This window comes from Protopterus annectens, chromosome 14.part0 (genome assembly GCF_019279795.1).
Source record: "Protopterus annectens isolate FY-2018-M chromosome 14.part0, PAN1.0, whole genome shotgun sequence".
Taxonomy (NCBI): domain Eukaryota; kingdom Metazoa; phylum Chordata; order Ceratodontiformes; family Protopteridae; genus Protopterus; species Protopterus annectens.
In genome coordinates this window covers 444,778,719-444,801,406 of record NC_056748.1, presented here as the reverse complement: position 1 = coordinate 444,801,406, position 22,688 = coordinate 444,778,719, and the positions used below count along the sequence as shown (strand labels likewise).

General features: G+C 37.3%; 1 protein-coding gene and 1 non-coding gene across 2 annotated transcripts in view; both read right to left on the bottom strand.

Annotated features, from left to right (window-relative positions):
* The window catches only part of EVC2 (EvC ciliary complex subunit 2), a 1,983,677-nt gene that overhangs the window by 1,208,700 nt on the left and 752,289 nt on the right, over nt 1-22,688 (bottom strand). The window lies entirely within an intron of this gene.
* On the bottom strand, nt 3,964-4,036 carry TRNAK-CUU. Its single transcript has one exon. It is a non-coding gene; the product is annotated as a tRNA-Lys (tRNA).

Below are 22,688 nucleotides of genomic sequence, written 5' to 3'. Positions count from 1 at the left end.
CGGTTGCTTGGGTGTCTGCTTTGGAGGCCTCTGCTGTTAAGGTAAATTTTTGCTCAGAGCCTCCGAGTATGTCTTTGTGTGTTTGATTCATTGTTGTGATAGCTTTACGTGAGACTGGTTTTGTGGTGTGTGTTGCCTTCTCCTCCTGTCTGGTCTTGCCAGTCCTGAGTTGAGAGAGCTCAGCCTCCAGTTTGGCTAAATAGCTGCATCTCTCGCAAGTATTTGTGTTATGTGGGAGGAGGAGAGGGTTGTCTGTGTACATGAGGCAATTGTAACATTGCCTCAATATTCAGATTCACCAACTGGACAGGAGAGACGCCAGCATCTGGCCCTTGACATGCTAGAGAAATTAAGAAGTTTGGGGTGAAACTGACTGAGAGGACTTAGTAAGGAATTGGGTACTCCGGGGGTTAAGACAAGTGCTGAGCTTTTTTTTTTTTTTGGAGAAAAAAAAAGGCTTTAGGAACAAGTGCTGTGCTTTTAGTTAAGGGATATACTGTTTAGATTACTAGTAGAGCAGTTCTAAGGGAAAAATGAAGAACAGACTTTATGGAGCCACAAAAAGCAACCTTGTTAAACGGCTGCCCGATGCTGCTCTAGTGGCAACTCTGCTAAAGCGTGCTTGATAGCAGGGCTGGAAGAGCCAGGAATTGGGCAACAAAACTACAGTTTCAAGTCAGTAACCACTCCCACGGGGGCAGGGGCTGCTCAATGTTTTCACTGCCACTGATCAACAGAGAGACTTTCCTTTAGCCCAAGCAAAATGGCCTCACAGAATCTTACAAACAGTTCAGGAACAGCAAGCCTGTAACTGAACTTTTAAATCTCAGAAAAGTGGGAAAAAGCAAGATTTTTTTGTTTTTGCTTTTTCAGAGATAGCAGAGGTTCACAAGTAATATCAAGTTATAACAGTGCAGTAAATGACCCCACACAAGAGTGCTAGGTCAAAGACAGAAAATATGCAAGTTTTGAGAAAAACGATTTTAAAATTAAGTGCAAACAGGAAATTCAGTAAACAGCTTTTGGTTGTGCTCTAAATACAGCTACTAATGCAGAAATCAAGTTTAATAAGCCGTAAAATGCTCAAACTAGGCAACTATGCAGAAAAACTTAGCAAATAAACAGACAAAAACTACTTAAAATCTCAAAAGTGGCTCCTTCTTCTCTCAGCGTTTTCTCCTTTTGTTGTGTGCTTCACCACCAGCCAACAAGCCTGAAAGAGCCAAACCATGAGGCAACTAGGTTTTAAGAGAGGAAGATGAAGGAGTTTTGGAAATGACCCCTACTGGTCAATAAAACTACAGTTTCAGGTCAGTAACCACTCCCACGGGGGGCAGGGGAGCTGCTCAATGTTTTCACTGCCACTGATCAACAGAGACTTTCCTTTAGCCCAAGCAAAAATGGCCTCACAGAAACTAACAAACAGTTCAGGAACAGCAAGCCTGTAACTGAACTTTTTTAAATCTCAGAAAAGTTGAAAAAAAGCAAGATTTTTTTTGTTTTTTTTTTCAGAGATAGCAGAGGTTCACAAGTAAAATCAAGTTATAACAGTGCAGTAAATGACCCCACACAAGAGCGCTAGGTCAAAGACAGAAAATATGCAAGTTTTGAGAAAAAACAATTTTAAAATTAAGTGCAAACAGGAAATTCAGTAAACAGCTTTTGGTTGTGCTCTAAATACAGCTACTAATGCAGAAATCAAGTTTAATAAGCCAGAAAATGCTCAAACTAGGCAACTATGCAGAAAAACTTAGCAAATAAACAGAGAAAAAATACTTAAAATCTCAAAAGTGGCTCCCTTCTTCTCTCAGCCGTTTCTCCTCTTGGTGGGTGCTTCACCAACAGCCAACAAGCCTGAAAAGACGCCAAACCCACGAGGCAACTAGGTTTTAAGAGAGGAAGATGAAGGAGTTTTGGAAATGACCCCTACTGGTCAATAAAACTACAGTTTCAAGTCAGTAACCACTCCCACGGGGGGCAGGGGAGCTGCTCAATGCTTTTCACTGCCACTGATCAACAGAGAGACTTTCCTTTAGCCCAAGCAAAAATGGCCTCACAGAAACTTACAAACAGTTCAGGAACAGCAAGCCTGTAACTGAACTTTTTTAAATCTCAGAAAAGTGGGGAAAAAAGCAAGATTTTATTTCTTGTTTTTGTTTTTTCAGAGATAGCAGAGGTTCACAAGTAAAATCAAGTTATAACAGTGCAGTAAATGACCCCACACAAGAGCGCTAGGTCAAAGACAGAAAATATGCAAGTTTTGAGAAAAAACGATTTTAAAATTAAGTGCAAACAGGAAATTCAGTAAACAGCTTTTGGTTGTGCTCTAAATACAGCTACTAATGCAGAAATCAAGTTTAATAAGCCAGAAAATGCTCAAACTAGGCAACTACACAGAAAAACTTAGCAAATAAACAGAGAAAAAATACTTAAAATCTCAAAAGTGGCTCCCTTCTTCTCTCAGTGTTTTCTCCTCTTGGTGGGTGCTTCACCAACAGCCAACAAGCCTGAAAAGACGCCAAACCCACGAGGCAACTAGGTTTTAAGAGAGGAAGATGAAGGAGTTTTGGAAATGACCCCTACTGGTCAATAAAACTACAGTTTCAAGTCAGTAACCACTCCCACGGGGGGCAGGGGAGCTGCTCAATGTTTTTCACTGCCACTGATCAACAGAGAGACTTTCCTTTAGCCAAAGCAAAAATGGCCTCACAGAAACTTACAAACAGTTCAGGAACAGCAAGCCTGTAACTGAACTTTTTTAAATCTCAGAAAAGTGGGAAAAAAGCAAGATTTTTTTTTTTTTTGTTTTTTTCAGAGATAGCAGAGGTTCACAAGTAATATCAAGTTATAACAGTGCAGTAAATGACCCCACACAAGAGTGCTAGGTTCAAGACAGAAAACATGCAAGTTTTGAGAAAAAATGATTTTAAAATTAAGTGCAAACAGGACATTCAGTAAACAGCTTTTGGTTGTGCTCTAAATACAGCTACTAATGCAGAAATCAAGTTTAACAAGCTAGAAAATGCTCAAACTAGGCAACTATGCAGAAAAACTTAGCAAATAAACAGAGAAAAAAATACTTAAAATCTCAAAAGTGGCTCCCTTCTTCTCTCAGCGTTTTCTCCTCTTGGTGGGTGCTTCACCAACAGCCAACAAGCCTGAAAAGATGCCAAACCCACGAGGCAACTAGGTTTTAAGAGAGGAAGATGAAGGAGTTTTGGAAATGACCCCTACTGGTCAATAAAACTACAGTTTCAAGTCAGTAACCACTCCCACGGGGGGCAGGGGAGCTGCTCAATGTTTTTCACTGCCACTGATCAACAGAGAGACTTTCTCTTAGCCCAAGCAAAAATGGCCTCACAGAAACTTACAAACAGTTCAGGAACAGCAAGCCTGTAACTGAACTTTTTTAAATCTCAGAAAAGTGGGAAAAAAGCAAAATTTTTTTTTTTTTTTTTTTTTGTGATAGCAGAGGTTCACAAGTAATATCAAGTTATAACAGTGCAGTAAATGACCCCACACAAGAGTGCTAGGTCAAAGACAGAAAATATGCAAGTTTTGAGAAAAAACGATTTTAAAATTAAGTGCAAACAGGAAATTCAGTAAACAGCTTTTGGTTGTGCTCTAAATACAGCTACTAATGCAGAAATCAAGTTTAACAAGCCAGAAAATGCTCAAACTAGGCAACTATGCAGAAAAACTTAGCAAATAAACAGAGAAAAAATACTTAAAATCTCAAAAGTGGCTCCCTTCTTCTCTCAGCGTTTTCTCCTCTTGGTGGGTGCTTCACCAACAGCCAACAAGCCTGAAAAGACCTAGGTTCATAGATTGGTACTAAGCTAACTGCCCTTGTGAGCCATTTTAAGCCTAGCCAATTATCCCTTGTGAGACTCAAACCCTGCACCTTTTGTTTGTAAGGCAAACACCTTACCATAAGGCCACCCTCCCAACCCAAGATTATATCACCCCAAATGGGACTCGAACCCACAATCCCTGGCTTAAGAGGTCAATGCCTTATCCATTAGGCCACTGGGGCCTGACAGTATCTTTACTGTAAACAGATACATTTAATAATAAATAACAAAAGAGCATTAAAATACTAAATATTTAAACTTTTTACTGTGGCTGGTCTTTTAGAAAATATTTAACCCTTGAGAGTACTTATATTTATTTGGTGACACTGTGGATGCTCCTGAAACTATTGCTGCATTGGTCAAACACTGACATTTGTATTAGTATTAATTTTACTCAGTATGAATGGGTACTCTTGTAAGAACCTCAGAGTAGCTGGCTTTGGAGTGTTCTGGTAGCAGTATCTACCTGATAGCCTGGGCAGAGGGGGAACAGCTGGTAAATCTGTGCCAGCCATTCCCAGGTGTGTGTGTGTGTGTGTGTGTGTGTGTGTGTGTGTGTGTGTGTGTGTGTGTGTGTGTGTGTGTGTGTGTGAAAATCAAATCTCAGAGAGTATGCGTGTCAGCTACTTGGAGCAGGGACATAGAGCACTGGTTTCACAGAGGGTGGTAGAGGACTTGGCTTGGACCATGCGGCTAAGGACTCAACTCTACAGCTGTAGTCAGTGTGGAGTCTTATTTGGGACCTGGTGAGAGAGAGGAAAACCCAGCCCCAGAGCATGAGTGTGTTCCCTGTATGCTCTTAAAGGAATTTTTTTCCAAGTGAACACCCTTCACACGTGTCCATGTTGATGACTGAGACTCCTCGATTACTGGCCCAGAGGAAGGAAATCACAAAACAATAATTTCAAAGAAATTATAACATATATACATAATAAAAAAAAGTAGAACAAATACTGAAGATATTCTTGAGGGCTTTAAAATATTTTATGAAAATATAAATACTAATACAAATAACCCAGATAATGATGACATAACTGAAACTTTACAAAAGGAAAATATAAATAATAAATGAACAAGTAAACAAATAAAAAAACTGAAAGGTCATTCACTTTAACAGAAATAAAAGATCAAAAAAGTTAAAAATAATAAGACATCTGGCTTAGATGATCTTTTACCAGAACTAGATAAAATACTACAGAATGATGCAGTTAAATTATTACATAAGGTCTATATGGAAATAAAAACATCTGCTGAATTCCCCATCATGGAAATATTCCTTTATATCATATACTTTAAAACATATCACTTATTTTATGTGGACTATAGTATGCTCATATCCATTTTCGCTAACAGAATTAATCTAGTTATACCTAAACTAATTAACAATGACCATACTGGGTTTATTTTAAAAAGACAAGTGCGTGATAATATAATAAGAATATGCACATACATTAATAGACTATTCAAATAAAAATAAAAAAGAACTTCTATCATTAGTCTTGATTCAGATAAGACTTTTGACTCAGTTAATCGGTCATACTTGTTTAAAACATTTAAAGTATATAATTTCTCAGCTGCGCTAATTGTGAGCTAACGGTATTGTGCAAATATCCTACCACTGAGGCAGTGACACTAACTCATGTTAAAAGTCTTGGCAAATTTATAATTTTGTGTGAAGTGCTATCAAGATAAATGTGTAATGTATTCACTGTATACTTATGTCTACTAATTTTGTTTAGAAGTCTTTGTATACAGTGTTAGCACAGTTAAACTAGCAATGTACTCACTGTATACTTATACACTGTAGTTTGCTTGCAATTCCTGTCATTTTCTAAAATTGTGGAGCTTTTCTCCCCAGGCCTCCAATGAAAATGGGTCTTGTGAGCCAGTCTGACTATCCCAGTTAAGAAATGTCAAATAAATAAAATAAAAATAAATACATTGCATTAATTTCTTAGTTATACAATAACTCTTGTGCTTATGTTAAAATAGGTTCTTTTCATTCTCATTCCTTTAAATTACAAAAAAGCACCAAACAAAGCTGTCCATTAATACCTTTACTTTGCATATTAGCTATAGAACACTTTGCTAATAGTATTAAATCCAATAAGGACATTAATACTATCAAAATAAAAAAAAGATTTTAAACTAAACATTCAACTCCTTGCTGATGATATTTTACTAACAGGAAATATAGGAAATTCATTACAAGATATAATTAGTTCTATGAGTCAGTTTGAAAAAAATCTCAAAGTTAAGATTTAATCATAATAAAACAATTTCATTATTAACTAATACAAAAATAGAAAATTCATACAAAAATATTCTAATTTCAATTGGACTTGCAATCAAATGAAATACCTTGGTATAGCAAAAAAAAAATGATACAAACTTTCAACAGGTTGTTGATAAAATTTTAAGTTTAGTCACAATTTGGAACAAATTATTTACCATGGAAGAAAGACGAATGCTTATTAAGACGATAATTCTCCCTAAAATATTGTTTCTCTTATAACTGTATTTATATATATATATCTACATATCTAGATACACTCACATATATATATATATATATATATATATATATATATATACATACTACACACACACACACATATATATATATCACACACTCTAATATATATTTATATATATATATATATATATATATATATATATATATATATATTATATATATATATACATTACACACACACACATATATATATATATAAAATATATACACACACACACACACACACATATATATATATATATATATATATATCTACATATCTAGATACACTTTAATATATATATATATATATATATATATATTTATACACACACACACACACACACACACATATATATATATATATATATATATATATATATATACACACACACACACACAATATACTGTTGAAAATTTAAGGTCCAAATACAAATCAGGATTCTGAAAAGTGGTTAATTTTACAAATATTTAGAGACTTTATGAGCAGAGAGGTAAAATAAGATATTTAACCTAGATAAGAAATTGTTCCCCACATTACTGGAATTCTTAACAAATACCAATAATAATGCAATGAAAAACAAATCATATTTGTCATAAATTCATAATATTCTTAAGTTAGATTTCACATATTTAGACAATTCCTATTGGAACTACTCCTCAAAAATTAATAATGAAAACTTCTCTAAAGAATACAATAAATTAATATCAAAATCTACCGATAAAACTCTTCATTATAGTGGAAATTTTTCACTTGCAATATTTTACACAGAGCTTTTGTCACTCCTAACAAATTTGCACTTATGTATAAATCAAATACAATTAAATGCTGAAGATGTGATTCTGAAATAATAGCTGACTGGACACATATTGTATATGACTGTGACGTCATCTCCCCTTTTTGGAAATAAATTAATGACTTTATTCAAGATCCTACGGTCAGAAAGATGCAATATTTCTAAATCTTTAGATTAATTTAATGCTCTGATTCCTGAGATAATTCCAAAAACCCAAATGCCTCTTCTTTGGTCTATTCTTGCTATAGCCAGGAAAGTAGTTACTAAAAACTGTAAAAGGAAAGTTACCCCTCTAGTGTTGAATTTATTAGTATGGCAAAAATTGTTTGCAGTAATGACTTGCATACAGTAAATATGAGAACTTTGAATATTACACAATCATATAAATAATGGTTTAAACTTAAAGACTTGCTTGAAAAATATAAATTTTTGCAGATGTATAACTTTGATGTATTGATCAGCTGTGGGCCTATGTAAATAATTATTTGTTTACTAATTGGTTTATTTATTGTTTTAAAACCAATTAAAAAAATAAAAAATAATTTTGTTTGGAAGTGTTTGCATACAGTGGATATAAAAAGTTTATACACCCCTGTTAAAATACCAAAAAAATGAGACCACAATAAATCATTTCAAAACTTTTCCCACCTTTAATGTGACCTATAACCTGTACAATTCAACTGAGGCTTCTTTGCAATGTCACTGTTGTCCAATTTTTTTCTCCACTTTTTGATACTGTCTTCACTGTGTTCCATGGTATATCCAATATTGTGGAATTTTTTTTTTGTATCTTTCAACAGTGAGATCCCTTTGATGCTTTGTAAGCTCTCTGTATACCATGACTTTTGCTGTAGCAGTAAATGTCAGGAAAATCCTACTAGCAGAGCTGAACTTTATTTGAGGTTAATCAAAGTCTTTTTAACTGATGGGAGGTGTGTACCCAAGAAGACTGAATGCTGTAATTAAATCAAAAGGTGCTTCAACAAAGTATTAGTTTAAAGGTTTGCACACTTATGCAACTAGCTTATTGTATGTTTTTAATTTATATTTTTCTCCTAACAGATTTGTTTGAAATGATTTATTGTGGTCTCATTTTTTTATATCACAAAAACCTGGTATTTTTAACAGGGTGTGTACACTTTTTATATCCACTGTAGGTATTTTTATACCTCAATAGACTTCAAAGAACTTTTCCTCAGGCAGATAGCAAATCTTGGAGGTGTGATGGGGAAGAAAGAGGTAATTGGGAATATGTTTTTTGGGAGTGTAATGATCTGACAGATTTTAATAATTCCCTATGTAATACTCAGGATCTGAATTCCCTAGACATAGTAAAGTCATATTAAGTTTAAATCTGCTTGTTGACAAAAAAGTAATTACTAGAAAATTTAAATCAAAATCTAAACCAACTGTATTTGAAGAATTTCATATTGTAAGAAGTGTCTTTAGAAAAGGGAAGCAGCAGATTGCATACAAATAAATGGAATTTGTGGGACTAATACATGCTGAGTAATGTTCAGGAGTTGGAGTGATGTTTAAGGAAAGGCAGGAGTTGAGTGATTTATGTAGCGCTGGACTGAAGACAGTTGTTATAAGGAAAGAGTGTAATGTATAAAGTGTTGAATGGAAAAATGTTAATATGGTTTGTTTTCTTTTCTATTAAAGAGTGTGCCTATGTCTTAAGTAATATTTTAATAAAACTGTTTAAAAAAGACACAACTGGCTATTACTGCAATTCCCATACCACAGAGGTGATAGGACCATAGCAACCAGGCTGCACAATATTGCACCAGTGTCATATCATCAAGGTAAGAATCAGAGAGATTTAGGGATAAAGCACTCCAGTAGTAAAGCCTGAATGATACCAATATATAAATTTTACTGCATTCAGATCTGATCATAAAATCAGGTGTCTAATTCACAAATATTTCTGAATGAAAATATGAAAATTTAAGAACACTGAATGTTCAGTCTTTACTGTCAGCATGTTACTGATAAGCTCTCCGGCTCCACTCCTGATAAACAGACTCTACAGTCAACATTAAAATGAGATGGAAGAAACAGGAACCCTGAGATGAACAAACATAGTGCTATACACTAGTACCACCTCAGGCTCTTCATAATTCAACTTAAGTTGACTCTTGATTTAACTAGTTCATTAATAAATCCAGGCAGTCCTTCAAAAGATTAATGTTACATAACCTTGAGGAGTATAATCAATAAGTTTATTACGAGTGTAACAATGGTGACACACATCCCTGCTTACTAAGTGTAATAAATATGTTTACTACCAGCATAACAATGGTAATACACATCCCTGCTTACTAGGTGTGATAAGTATTCCACCAGCTTAACAGTAGTAATACACATCTCTGCTTCACCTCTTATAATGCAGCCAACAAAATGGAAACCAAAAATGTGCTCTGTAGCATCCAATAAGTCAACAAATAGCTCTGAAGTTAGCTTTTCATATTTAGAGGACCTATAGTGGATTTTATTAGTGAAGGGATGACTGCAGTCTCTTGTTATATTTGGGAAAAAATCTACTTGGAAAAAGCCCTTAGTATCAAGAAATTACCTGGCCTGATGACCAATGAAGATGCCATGACAAGTCTGATAGGGTGAAAAAATGAAAAGACAGCTTCTACTGATTCACCACTGCTGAGGAAAAAAGATACATATGAAGTGAAAAACAGATGCAAAAAAAAAATGCAGCTCCTGAATTTCACAGAATGAAAAAGCATTACAAGTTGCCAGACCATTTGTAAAAATATGTGCAGTCCAGCTTGATGAAACTTGGTTTGCTGATTAGACTTGGCAGAAATCTGAGTAGACAAGCCACTGATTTATTTCATCAAGTTTCTAAATTGTATGCCACATAACAGGCATCCATAATAATTCTCTCTGCAAGAACAGTCAGTGCCCTCCAGGTGAACTATATGTGACACCCAGACTTTCATAGTTAAACAAGATTATGATCAAACCACTGGTCTCATGTGGCTGTTGGAAATGGACAAACACAAATGGAGCGATTTGTTCTAGCTCAAAGGAAACCGTGGAAACAGACCAGGCCATGGTCAGACCATGATAATGATTTTATCTCCTCATCAGCCATGACCACATTAAGGACAAGGAAAAAGATGAATGGTTTGAGGAACAAGAAATGGCCACAGTTGTTGCCCATCAGCAGCTGAGAAAATTTAGAAGCTTGCCAAAGGAGAAAGGGCTGCTTGGATTTTTTTTTTCTTTTTGCAGTTGGAAGAAGGAAAAACTAGTGGGTCATTTCACGGCGAAATTTAAAAAGATGCCTGAATCACAGGGAAGCTTGACAGAAGTAGTAAGTGAAACAGCTAAGTATATTTTAAAAAGTCAGTTTTTCCACCAAAATACACAGCAAAAAGCAGTAATTTAACACAACTTTAGTCAGAAAAAAAGTTAAGTTTTGACAGCCCTTTTTCTCAAAATTGAAAAGTGACACTCCAAATAAAATGAGATTGAAAGTCAATTAAGAGCCCCTAAACAACACTTGTTTTCTACCTTAAAAGTAAAAATGTTAGAAAAAAAATTAAGTTAGGCACTCACCGTAACTTTCCATCTGTGTTGTCCATTGGTTGAATGGGTTCAGATCTGATCCTTGGATCCAACTTGGTCACTTTCTAAAGATTCTAGGAACCAACTCTCAAGCAGTTCCCTTACCTATAATGCCCCTGATCACTACAATAACTCAGATTGAGTTTGCTGCTATTATATACATTATACTCACACAATACAATAACAATAACAATGCTATGACAGGAAAGAGATATATGAAAGATCAGGAGTTCAAACAGGAACTATGGTTCCTAACACTTCTGCTAGGTCTCTCCCAAAGACAAGGACAGGGGTAAAGATGGGGAAGTTGAGGAAGAATGAAAATGGACAACAGAGATGGAACATTATGGTGAGTACATAACTTCTTTATCTGATGTTGTCATTTTCATTCGTTCCTCAATGAATGGGAAAGAGTCCCCAGCTACAGTAACCTTGGTTGGCTCTCCTAGTAACCTTGGTTGGCTCTCATAGAAGGATGTGCCAGAGCACACTGGAACCAAAGGCATCTCTATTTCTGGAAATGATGTCCAAGTTGTAATGCACAATAGAGATATGAGCATTAGACCAAGTGGTTGCTGCACAAATATAGTCAATAGCAACGCTTGGCCAAAAGGCTGCTGAAGTAGAGATAGACCTAGTTGAATGTGCCTAAATGCCTTCAGTTGTTTAAGTAAGGCAATACATTTCAAGGAATAAATATAGGAAATACAATATGTTATCCATTTAGGCAAGGTAGTATTAAACTGGTCTTCCCATTCTTATATCAGAAAAGTTAACAAATAGTTGTTCAGATTTTCTGAATGCCTTGGTTCTGTCTAGGTAAAACACAACTACCCATGTACATCAAGAAAATGAAGGGTGTATTCTCCTTTATTTTATGAAACGTGGCAAATTGATGACCTGATTGATATTGGTTTCAGAGGCAACTTTTGGTAAGAAAGAAGGACATGTGCGTAAAGTAACTCTATCTTTGTGAAAAATTAAATACGATGGCTTGGAAGACAGTATTTGGAGTTCTGATACCCATCTTTTAGAAGTTATAGCTACTAAAAACACAGTTTTCCAAGAAAGAGACTTCACATCCACCTTAGCTGATGGTTCAAAGGGGCAGTGTAGCTTTGCTTGTAAAACCCTACTGAGGTCCCAAGGAGGGGTGGTGTCCTTTATTGGATGTCTCAGTAAGAAAGTATTGCTAAGAAATGCTTTACACAATTTATATGATGACAAAGTAAAAGCATTATTCCCTATATGATAACTGAAGATGGCTGCCAATTGAACTTTAACAGTGGAAAAACTTGCTCCATCCTGGAAAATCAAAGCAAGGAAATCTAAAACTGCTGCAACTGGAGCAGTGACGGGATCTAATTGTTTCTGATGAGCCCAAATAGCAAATCTTCTCAATTTACTCTTGTAAACCTTTCTAGTAGAGGCTTTATGTGAATAGACTAAGATTTTTAGAACTGGGGAAGAAAGCTTGGAATGTCTAGCCATCATAGGAATTGGAAAAACCATGTGGTCAACTTGTGGCCTGCAGTATCTGAGTGAAATTGTCCTGATGGGTGAGATAGGAAATCTGGACTGGGATCCAGCATCAAAGGAGGGCACACTGCATGCAACCAGAGGAAGGCAAACCATACCTGTTGAGGCCATAAGAGAGCAATGAGGATCACTCTGCTCTTCAACTGAAGTGCATTCTGAAGAAACTTGGGAATGAGATGCAGAGAGGGGTAAGCATACAGGAGACTGGAGGGCTAAACATGGACTAGAATATCTCTTGGTGAGTTTTCCTGAGTAGGGGTAAGGGCAAAGTACCTGCTATATTTGTTGCTGAAGGGGGGGATGCAAACAGATCACAGCAAGGTTGACCCCACTTATGGAAGATCATGTTTGACACTAATTGAGAGACCACTCGTGAGGCATGAGGATGGTCCTGCTGAGTCTGTATGCTAGAATACTGAACTTTCCCAGTACATGCATTGCTACTAGAAAGCGGTTGGTAGAGATCACCCACAGCCACATCCTCATTGCTTCTCGACAAAGGAGGTAGGATCGGGTTCCCTCTGTTTTTTGAGGTACCAGACTACTGACATTTTGCCCATTTATATTGCAACAGTCCCTAGATAGAAAAAGCTCTGAAAGGCCTGCAACACAAAAAGCACTGCTCTCATCTCTAGGACACTGATATTCAGATTAGTCTCTTGTATTGACCACATGCCTTGAAAGGTCCATTCCGAGTAATGTCCTCCCCATCCTAAATGGGAGGCATCAGTGTTCAATGTGGCACTGTGTGGAGGAAGGATAAACGGACGACTTAGATCAATCTCCTAAGACTGGACCCATCAAAGAAGAGAATTTCTGCACACTTGAGGCAATCTTAAGGGAAGATTCAAGGGATAAGCAATGAAAAGACAACTGTACCCCTACAGTCCATTGGAGAATTCTCATCTGTAAGCAGGCAGTGGAAACCAATGTTATATTTGCAGCCATCAACCCTAATCCCAGAGGTGCTAGAATGGAAAGAACTTGCTTGACATGTATCCTCAATGTAAGAATTCTGTTCTAAGGCAGAAGTGCTAAATAATTTACTGTATCTAGGAAAGCCCCAATGAAGTTATTACTTGAACTGGTTCAACATGAGATTTGTGCATGTTGATGGTGACTCCTAGTGAGAGTGCCAGGTGCAGCAAACAATCTCTGGCTTTTATTAGTTTATGTCTGGTTGGTGCAGTTAACAGCCACTCATCTAAATAGGGAAACACTCTGAATCCAAGCATTCTCATGTGAGCTGCTATGACTGCCATGCATTTGGTGAACACCCTGGGGGCTTTGGTGAGACCAAAGGGCAGGGCTCTGAAATGGTAATGACTGGCTCCCAGCTGGAAGTGCAGATGCCTTTGAGAGCATCTGTTCATTTTGATGTGATAGCATGCAAATTGAAGCTCGACTGAGCACATCCAGTCATCCTTCTGAAGAAGAGGAAGAGTGAAATGAACCATGATAATCTGAAATTCAGAGTTCTTCAAAAATTGGTTCAAATAACTTGGATCCAAAATTGGTCTCAGGTACCCGTCTTTTTTGGCACTAAAAAGAACCTTGAGTAAATTCTGGATCCTGTCTGGTCTGCTGGAACCTCTTGAATGACTTGTCTAACAAGTCTAATTTCTTGACCTGCTGTCTTCCTCCAATTGGGTGGAACATCGGGGAGAATTTTCTTTGGTTTTACTGGAATGTGTAAAAAATGAATGAAATATCCTCTGGATATGATCTTCTGCACCAAAAGGTCATTTGTGATGGCTAGCCTGGCTTCTTGGTGCAAGGATAAGTGCCCCCCGACTGCCGTAAGAGAGGGAGAGTTGGGCAACTTTTCAGGAACAATGAAAGGACCTGTTCAAGAAAATATCTTGAGATCCTTGATTCTGAGACACCCCCTGCCATGCATGTGACGTCTCCCATTATAACTATTTCTCCACCTCTGGGGGAAAAATCTCTGTACAACTCCAAGAAAGAACATTGAGACTTCTTGAACCACATTTTTTTACCACCACGCCAGTTCCTAGAAAAGGGTCTCTTTGGGGTAGAAAAGCAAAATTTCAGTAGCAGACAAGGTCTTTCCATTCTGTTCATTATGGGAGAGACTGTTTTTCACTGTTGGCCCAAACAAAGACAAACCATCAAAGTGAGCACTGATGAGTGATTCCTTGAAGGGTTCCACAAAAATCACATAACCACATCCAGGCATGTCTCTTTATGTCTATACGCTGAACTGCCCACCCTTGAGGTACCTTTTGAGGCATGCAAGATCAACCTCGAGGATGGGTTTGAAATGGACTTGCAAGGGAAAAGATTTATTTTCCTCTGTAGACAGAGACACTGGTGCAAAATTAGAGGCTTCCTTTATTAAGTCCCTCTGTAATCTGTCGAAATGTGTGAGGTAGTTAAGCAATCACAATGCCAAAGTCACTGACATATAAACCCACTTCCCAAACCTGTCCAAAGCCCTACATTCCCTGTTAGAGTGATGGACGGTGAAGCTCTGTTCCAAAAGCTCCTTGTTGGTGGATGATGCAACAATCATGGCATCTACAGGAATCCCTTTTGTCCAGTGTTGTTTATATGTTGATGCACTTAATATTTTATCCAGGCATTCTGGGATAGGGTCCATGGAGTCTGGCTCCTTCCAAGCCCTGCGGAAGACAAGATCTATAAGCTCATCTGCAGGGGGGGTAACCCAAGATATAAATGGGCCAGACCGAAGGCTTCCAAGAACACTTATTCCTCCTGGGAAGGGATTTGGGAAGACCAACCACCTTTCTGACAAAGGATCTTCTAGGATGTTCCCAAATTACATATCTTCCAGTGGAGATCTAGGGGAACCTTCTTCCTCATCAAATACAGTGTCTTCTGTGAGGGATTCCTGTTCGGAATCCAAGTGCTTCCTCTTGCATGTTCTCTTATGACAGACCTCCTCAGTGGAATGTTCCGGGGAGGTATCTGAAGAGATGGGATCTCCCTTCTCCCTTGATGGAGTTGTTTGGAAGCTCTTCTGAGCTGGCTGTCCCTGAGGTGTAGGATGTGAAGGCTAAGACACAGGATCCAGAGAAGGAATAGTGTATGGATCCAAAGAAGGGAGAGTCAACACTTCTCTCCACCACCTCAAAGGCTGAGGGACGTAGACAGACCAAGAAAAATCCCTTTGGAGATGTGGCTCCTGAAGCAGACAATCCTTGAACTTCCCCAATCCCATGCTCTAAGGAAGGAGTCAGAGCCGAACTATCAAGCACTGAGGCTCCGAGAGGAAGTGACAGCTCTGAAAACTTTGGATTTGAAGTCAACCCCTCGGATCCAATGCTGAAGATTCTGCTCTGAGAACCATCATGCTCCAGCAGAATTGGAGACGATCAGGTGAGGGAAGTAGCTGGAGTTGAAGTTGGAATAACTTTTGGATCCAATGTATCGGCTCCCGTTGCTTTTGGATCCATAGACTCTGAAACAAATGGTCAAACAAGAGAAGGAGTAATGACGAGTAGAAATGCAGGTTGATGGTTCATGGATCTGGGGGGAGGGAGAGAGCTGGGAAATACCCCATCTGAATCTGTGTTCTGAGAATTTCCTCATCATCCTATCCACTTCCACTTCACTTCAGAAAGACTATGGAAGTACCTAATGGAAGAGGATGCGGAGGGTGGCCTGGAGGACTTTTTTAGGAGTTTTTTCTAAGAAAGGGGCCCTCAGTCATGGAGATACCAGTTCCAAGGAAACCGAGGAACAAGGAGCCGAGAGGACAGAGCCGTATACTGTTTCAGATCTGAAGGCTTAGGATCCGAAATATTTGGCACATTTTTAGGAGGGTTTCAGGAAGATGACTGTGGAGGGGTCTGAGCAGGAGAATGCTTATGGTGTTCCCTGGACTCCTTAGATTTCTGAGAGGGGTCTGAACCTGTGAAAAAGTACCTGAGGAAAAAGCTGAAGCAGGGAGAAAACGTTTCAAAATAAGTTTGTTCTTCCAATCACTTATAGCCCTAGCAATGAAAGCCACACAAATAGTACAAGGAGTACCTAAATGTAAATCACAACAACAAAATAAAAGGATAAATATTAAAAAAACACTAAAAAATAAAAATCATCCACTCATATGCAAATGCAGGAGAACAGATAATAAAAAACACACCTGGTTTTATACAGCACTTTTGTCCAGAAGGACTTATTCAGAATAAAACCATGCTTAAAATGTCAGTTTATATATTTATAAATTCAAACAGTAACAATCTCATTAACCAATTAATTCTAATTAGAATGCCAACATTATTTAAACAGCCAGTACATTTACAAAATACATTTAATACATATAGTATTATTAAGCCCCCCCCCCTGTAATCTTCAGCAACATCTTCTAACACAGAAAAATAAAATGTCTTGAAATAAGAAAAGGTCAAAGTATGCTTGCACAATGCACTGTTGCTGTTGTCCTTAGACCTGATGGCATACAAGTGCTCCTTGATCCTTTTAAACAGTTTCCTATTGGTCATGCCAATGTAGAATGCTTCACAGTGAGAACAAATGCCAATATAAACCAAACCCACTGAATTACAATCATTGTAACAATTGTTTCTAATACTTCTTTCCATGTGTGAAAGAGATACTGACAGACCCTCATAAACAAAATTGCACACACTGCAAAATCCACATGTGACAATATGAGGTAGTGCCAGCTATGCCAAAGAGACAGTAGGGCAGTGCACATGTAACATATGCCAACATAGCTAGCTGGAGTTTTGTAAAGAATTTTATGCATACCACTCAACCTGGAAACATCAAAAATATGGACAAAGCCCATGAAAAATAGGTACAAATATGTACGCTGATTAAGATAAAATTTCCATACATAATTATGTAACCCCAACCACTCCAATGGGATTGTGGGATACCAACTTTCAAACGCAAACTGAAGAACAGACAACCAAAATATGGCACTAGAGTCCACCTGCAGCCATTCCAATATCCCATTACCTGGCTATTTCACCCCATTTACCATAAACACTAATGTGCATACTACTTTACTTCTACAATGATTATTTGGATTTTATTTTTACATTTTATAGCACAATACAGAAACACTAATAGACATCTGCTAAACAAAGCAATACTTTCTCACAATGAAAACAGACTTACCATTAAAACCTCTCATTCACAGAAACAGCATTGAAACCTACACCACATCCAAAGAAAATGCATCTGGCCACAGTGGCCAGTGGTGGATAAAGATTACCTTTGGGCTGTTTTCAAATCATAGTCCCCTGCCCCTTGCACAGAAAACAAGAAACATACATGTGTTCTTTGATACACCTTCCTGAGTTTATTAAATTATATTTCTTGTATAATACAGCACACTTGTTAGACTTAGAGTGCATTTTAAATTTATTGTTTGAACATTTTTCCAGTAGGCAATGAAACAAAATATATGAACCAATAATGACAAAACTGCCCAGTTCAGAACATTTCCATCAAAAAAGTCTACTTACACACACACACACACATATATATATATATATATATATAAAATGACAGTAGTGTAAGCCATGGCATCTTGCAAAGCTTCTTGAACTTATTTTCGATTTCATTTTTTTGCTTGACTTACTCTGATTTGTGTTATCAGACCAACTCAATAGCTGTAAATGCACAACAAAATAAACTAGGTGGAACAGCATGTTTTAAGACTTCCAATTTTTAGTCCAAGTACTGACAGACCCTGTCCTACCATTCATACTGAAGCATCAAAACTAGCATTGTAATCCAGGTGCAGTTAATTGGCCACTCTTGCTTCTCCACTGTCTGCAGTGGAAAAATATGTGTTTTATCTTAAATGCTGGAAAATGTAATGTGCTCATTTAAAAAATATTTTTCTTATAATGCAGAACAGAACATAATAATTATGATTTTCTGTTCCTGAATTTGGGCTAATGATATTTTTTGCTCTTTCCACTGAGGCACAAATGCCCTTGTGCATGACATTTTCTCAATTCGGTTTTATGTGCAACTACACCCTTGACTTGTTACACCCATCCCCTTTAAAAGTACAACAACACAGTACAGTATCAGCAATTTATCTACATACTGTGGGAGTAGAACCCACAGCATTCTGCATCAAAAGCAAGTATTTAACCTGTTATGCTATTAATAAGGCAAGCAGACTCAGCATAAGCAACACTAAACTTCTCTTCCCCCTGAAGCTCTCAGTTACTTGTAAAATCCACTCAACTGTATCTCTCAACTTCGCAGCACAAGAAATCTACAAAAAGCCAAAATGTATTGGGGGAGGGGACAAAAGCCCAAAAAACAGTGACACATTTTAAACATTGCTTGTATAATTTTAGAAAGTTTCTAGAATAAAATGATGTGTTACCACCATATGTTTCACTGCCAAGTCTTGAACCCAAGACCCTGTGCACTACAGTCAGAGCAACATACCAATATGCCAAATTAGCAGTTTTCTGAACAATAGGAAGACTGAAACTTAAATGGCTATCATTTAATGAATTCACTTCTCACTTCTCACCAAAGCTCTCAACCTATTAGTACAAAAAACCTGGACAAAGCCAATAATGGGGGAATACAGCCCCAAAAATAGGGACATATTTCAAATACTGATCTTATAGACTTAGAAAATTGCTAGAATAAAAGGATTTGTGTTACATGTATTTTCTGAAGAATGTGAAGTCTGAAATTCAAATGCCCGTCATTATTTATTGAATTCAATCATTTATTGATTTGCCACAAAAATCCAGAAAACCACAGATTTTATGAGGAACAGAACAAAAATATAAGGCATAAATCTGGAAAGTTTTCACAAGCAGTGGTGGGTAGGGACTTTAGGCTCTTGTTACCTGTACCCAAGGTACAAGGTTTGAGCCTAAGTAACTCCTCTTGGCCACCAGGTATATTTCACCTAGGGCATTATACACCCACACATGCATGCCCACATAGCTCTTCCTGCATCAGCATATCCAAGCTCTGCTTCATCCACACACACCAGCAGCTCTTCACAAACACACACATCCTCCTACCTCTGCTTTGTCCACAAAAAATGACAGCTCTTCCTGCAGCAGCATATCCAGCATCATATACCTCTGCTGCAGCAGCATATCCAGTGTTGCATACCTCTGCTGCAGCATAAAGGCAGGTCTGCTTCATCCATTCCTCCACAGGCTAGGCACATACACCCTTCCTTCTCATAATGGCAGCTCTAGGCAGTTGCATATTCCTGCTAAGGATTTGCTTCATTCCTTCATAGGCTAGGCACACACACCCTTCATTCTCATAATGGCAGCTCTATATTCCCGCTAAGGATTTGGAACTGCAGCCAGAAATGCATGCACGTTGAGCCCTTCAGGTCAATTCTGAAAGGCTGTTCCTGTTTCACTGAGCTGATGTCATCACCCACATGATGATAGCAGCTCAAAGGCCTGGAAATAAAATAAAAGTGCTGGGAAATCAGAAATTAAGGGGTGCTACTTGGGAATCATGGAACCCCATTATTTGGACCCCAAAACTTGGTAATTCGGTACAGTTGGGAGGTATGATTTTATGCCATTTGTATATCAAACTGATTTGTACAAATGCTTGTGTTAAAATGTATTTGTAAAACTACTTGTGTTAAAAATGTATCAACAGTGGGTCCTGCTAGACTGAAAAGAAATATACATTTATATCATACTGCACTGTTGTAACTGAAGAAATGTATATATGTTAACAGAGGATGCTGGAAGGGAAGGGGTTAAGCTCAGCTCAACTAACCTTAAGAAAAATACACAGAAATTAAATGACATGGTTTTCACCATAAAGATTTTATCTCACATGCCTGAATGCAGCCAGACACGCATGTTTGGGAAGGGCCTGGGCTCTTACTGTCAGTAGTGGTGAACCAATTGCTACCCTAGGTTAGTTTCTAAAGGAGGGATGAAAGGTTGGAATTGTTTTACAGTATCCAGATGCTGTAGCAAAGCCCTAGGTGTGTACTGTGACACATCTGTGCTAGATCCGGGTTCAGCTTCTAGTCGGGGCCAGATGTGATTTCATTCTATAGCCAACACTGAAATTATATTTAGACATTTGTGAGAAATGTGATAGTGACATTAAACACTCTGTTATTGGAACTCACAACAAACACACTTCAGCTTGTCTTGGTCTAGCAAGTAAGCAGGGAACAGTAATTCTTCAGTCCGTTAAGAGAATAGAGACACTAGTCTTTCCATCTATGTTATTTTTTATATTTCCAGTGAATTGAAACTCTGGTGTTTATTTTAAATAGATATTCAGTATTTTAATGTTTTCTATTTTATTATTTGTTATTAAATTGAACTGAAACCAAATAATTGTAGCAAACTCATGAAAATAAAAACTAAAAACCACAAATTCACCAGTAGGACTAGTAGACACAAGTTTATTTTTCAGGTTAAGCGCTTTCATCAAAGTAAAACTGACTTCCTCAGAACAATATACAAACAGTCATGTGGTTTTAAATATATTACACTGTCACAGGATAGGTGAGGAATCCCAGCAAACAAAAGATCTCTTGAATAAATTAATACCTTAAAGGCATACACTATAAACACTAAAAATACAATAAAATACGTTTCTGTAAAGAAATTATGTTAAAATTAAACCCTTTCCATTCTTTCTTTTAAAGCAGGCAAGATAGATATAAAATCATTTAATCCTGGACACAGATTAGCTGCCAAACGAAGCTGCCACATCATGTTCCCTCTTGTTTAAAGTGTTTTTCCAGTTGCCACCCCTGGGGTTTATTTCAATGGTAGCCAATATCCCAAACTTAAATCCAGAGAAATTAACACATATTTTACTATGCCTAAATAAGGCATTGGTTTCTTTTGAATTCTTAATGTCATATAAGTGTTCATATATCCTGGACCTGAGAGCCCTCTCAGTTTTCCCAACATAAAACCCCGGGCAGGAATTACACTTTGCCAGATAAACTATTTTGCTAGTCTGACAGTTACCTTTTTTGAAAAACACCGTGTCCTGGTTGATATTATCAAGTTTCAAACTAGCAGCCAATAGTATATATCTACACTGTGTACAACAACCACAGGCTTTGGTGAATTAATTCATTTTTTTCACTACTGTTGTTCATGTTATCCTCCAAGGTAAGTTTCAAGTTGCGGCCCACTTTAGTACAAAAAATAGGCTGTTCACCCACTGCTTGTAAAATATTAGGGTCACTCCTAAAAATGTTCCAATTCTTACAAAGTATATTTCTGATGTCATTATAATGTGTACTATATTGCACCACACATGCCTGGGAGAAGTTGTGGGTAGAACTCTCTGTTGTTTCACATTTTTTGGTTTTAGAAAGATCTCTACCTAGTAGAGGTTCATATTTAGAACCCCACTCTCTCAAAACCTCTTGTAAAATACCCTCTACAAATTGTAGTGGATAATCTCTCTCCAGAAACATGTTCCTGAGATCACTGAATTCCTTAATGACATCCTCAAGATGGGAAGTCATTCTAGAAATTCTGATTGCCTGTCCCTTGACAATACTTTTTTTCTGGTATAGTGGGTGGTGACTTTGGAAATGGTGGTAAAAATTACAAAAAGTTTTCTTTCTATACACCTTGGATCTAAAACAACACACATCTTTAATGATGGTGGTATCAAGATACTGAATTTCTTTCTCATTACACTCATAGGTAAATTTCAAATAATGGGTAGTGCCATTTAGATATTCAACAAAACCAGCAATGCTTTCCTTCGTACCCTTCCATAAAATAAAAATATCGTCCAGGTGCTTGCTGTAAAACAAAATATCCAAATGAAACCTATTTTCAAAAATAAACTCTTTCTCCCACCCTAATAAAACAAGGTTTGCATAAACGGGGGCACAAGCTGCCCCCATAGCAACTCCTTTGGTTTGTTGGAAATATTGCCCTTCAAAAAATATATAGTTATCTAAAATCAAGGCCACAATTTCACAAACAAGCTGTACACGCTCTGGAGATGAACTAGAATGATGAAACAGCATTTTTTTCAAAATAATCCAAACCTTCCTCTCTAGGAATTCAGCAGAATAAATCTTGTACATCTACTGTCAAAAAAAATCAGATCAGGATTCCATAAATCTTGCTTAATCTGTCCCAGAAAGTCCCAAGAATCTTTCACAAGATGTGTTATGCTCTTAACTACATGCTTAACCATCTGATCAACAAAGACTGCCAAACTGTATGTTTTAGACCCCCCCCCTGCTGCCACAACAGGCCTAAATGGGGGTGACAAAACATCTTTGTGGATCTTAGGGATGCCAAATATACTTGGTACCTTGGGAAAATTATTTAATAGAAAAGAATAAACTTCCTGACTGATCCTTTGTTCTAGTAAATATTCTTCCAAACACCCATCAATACGCCAGTAGGAAAT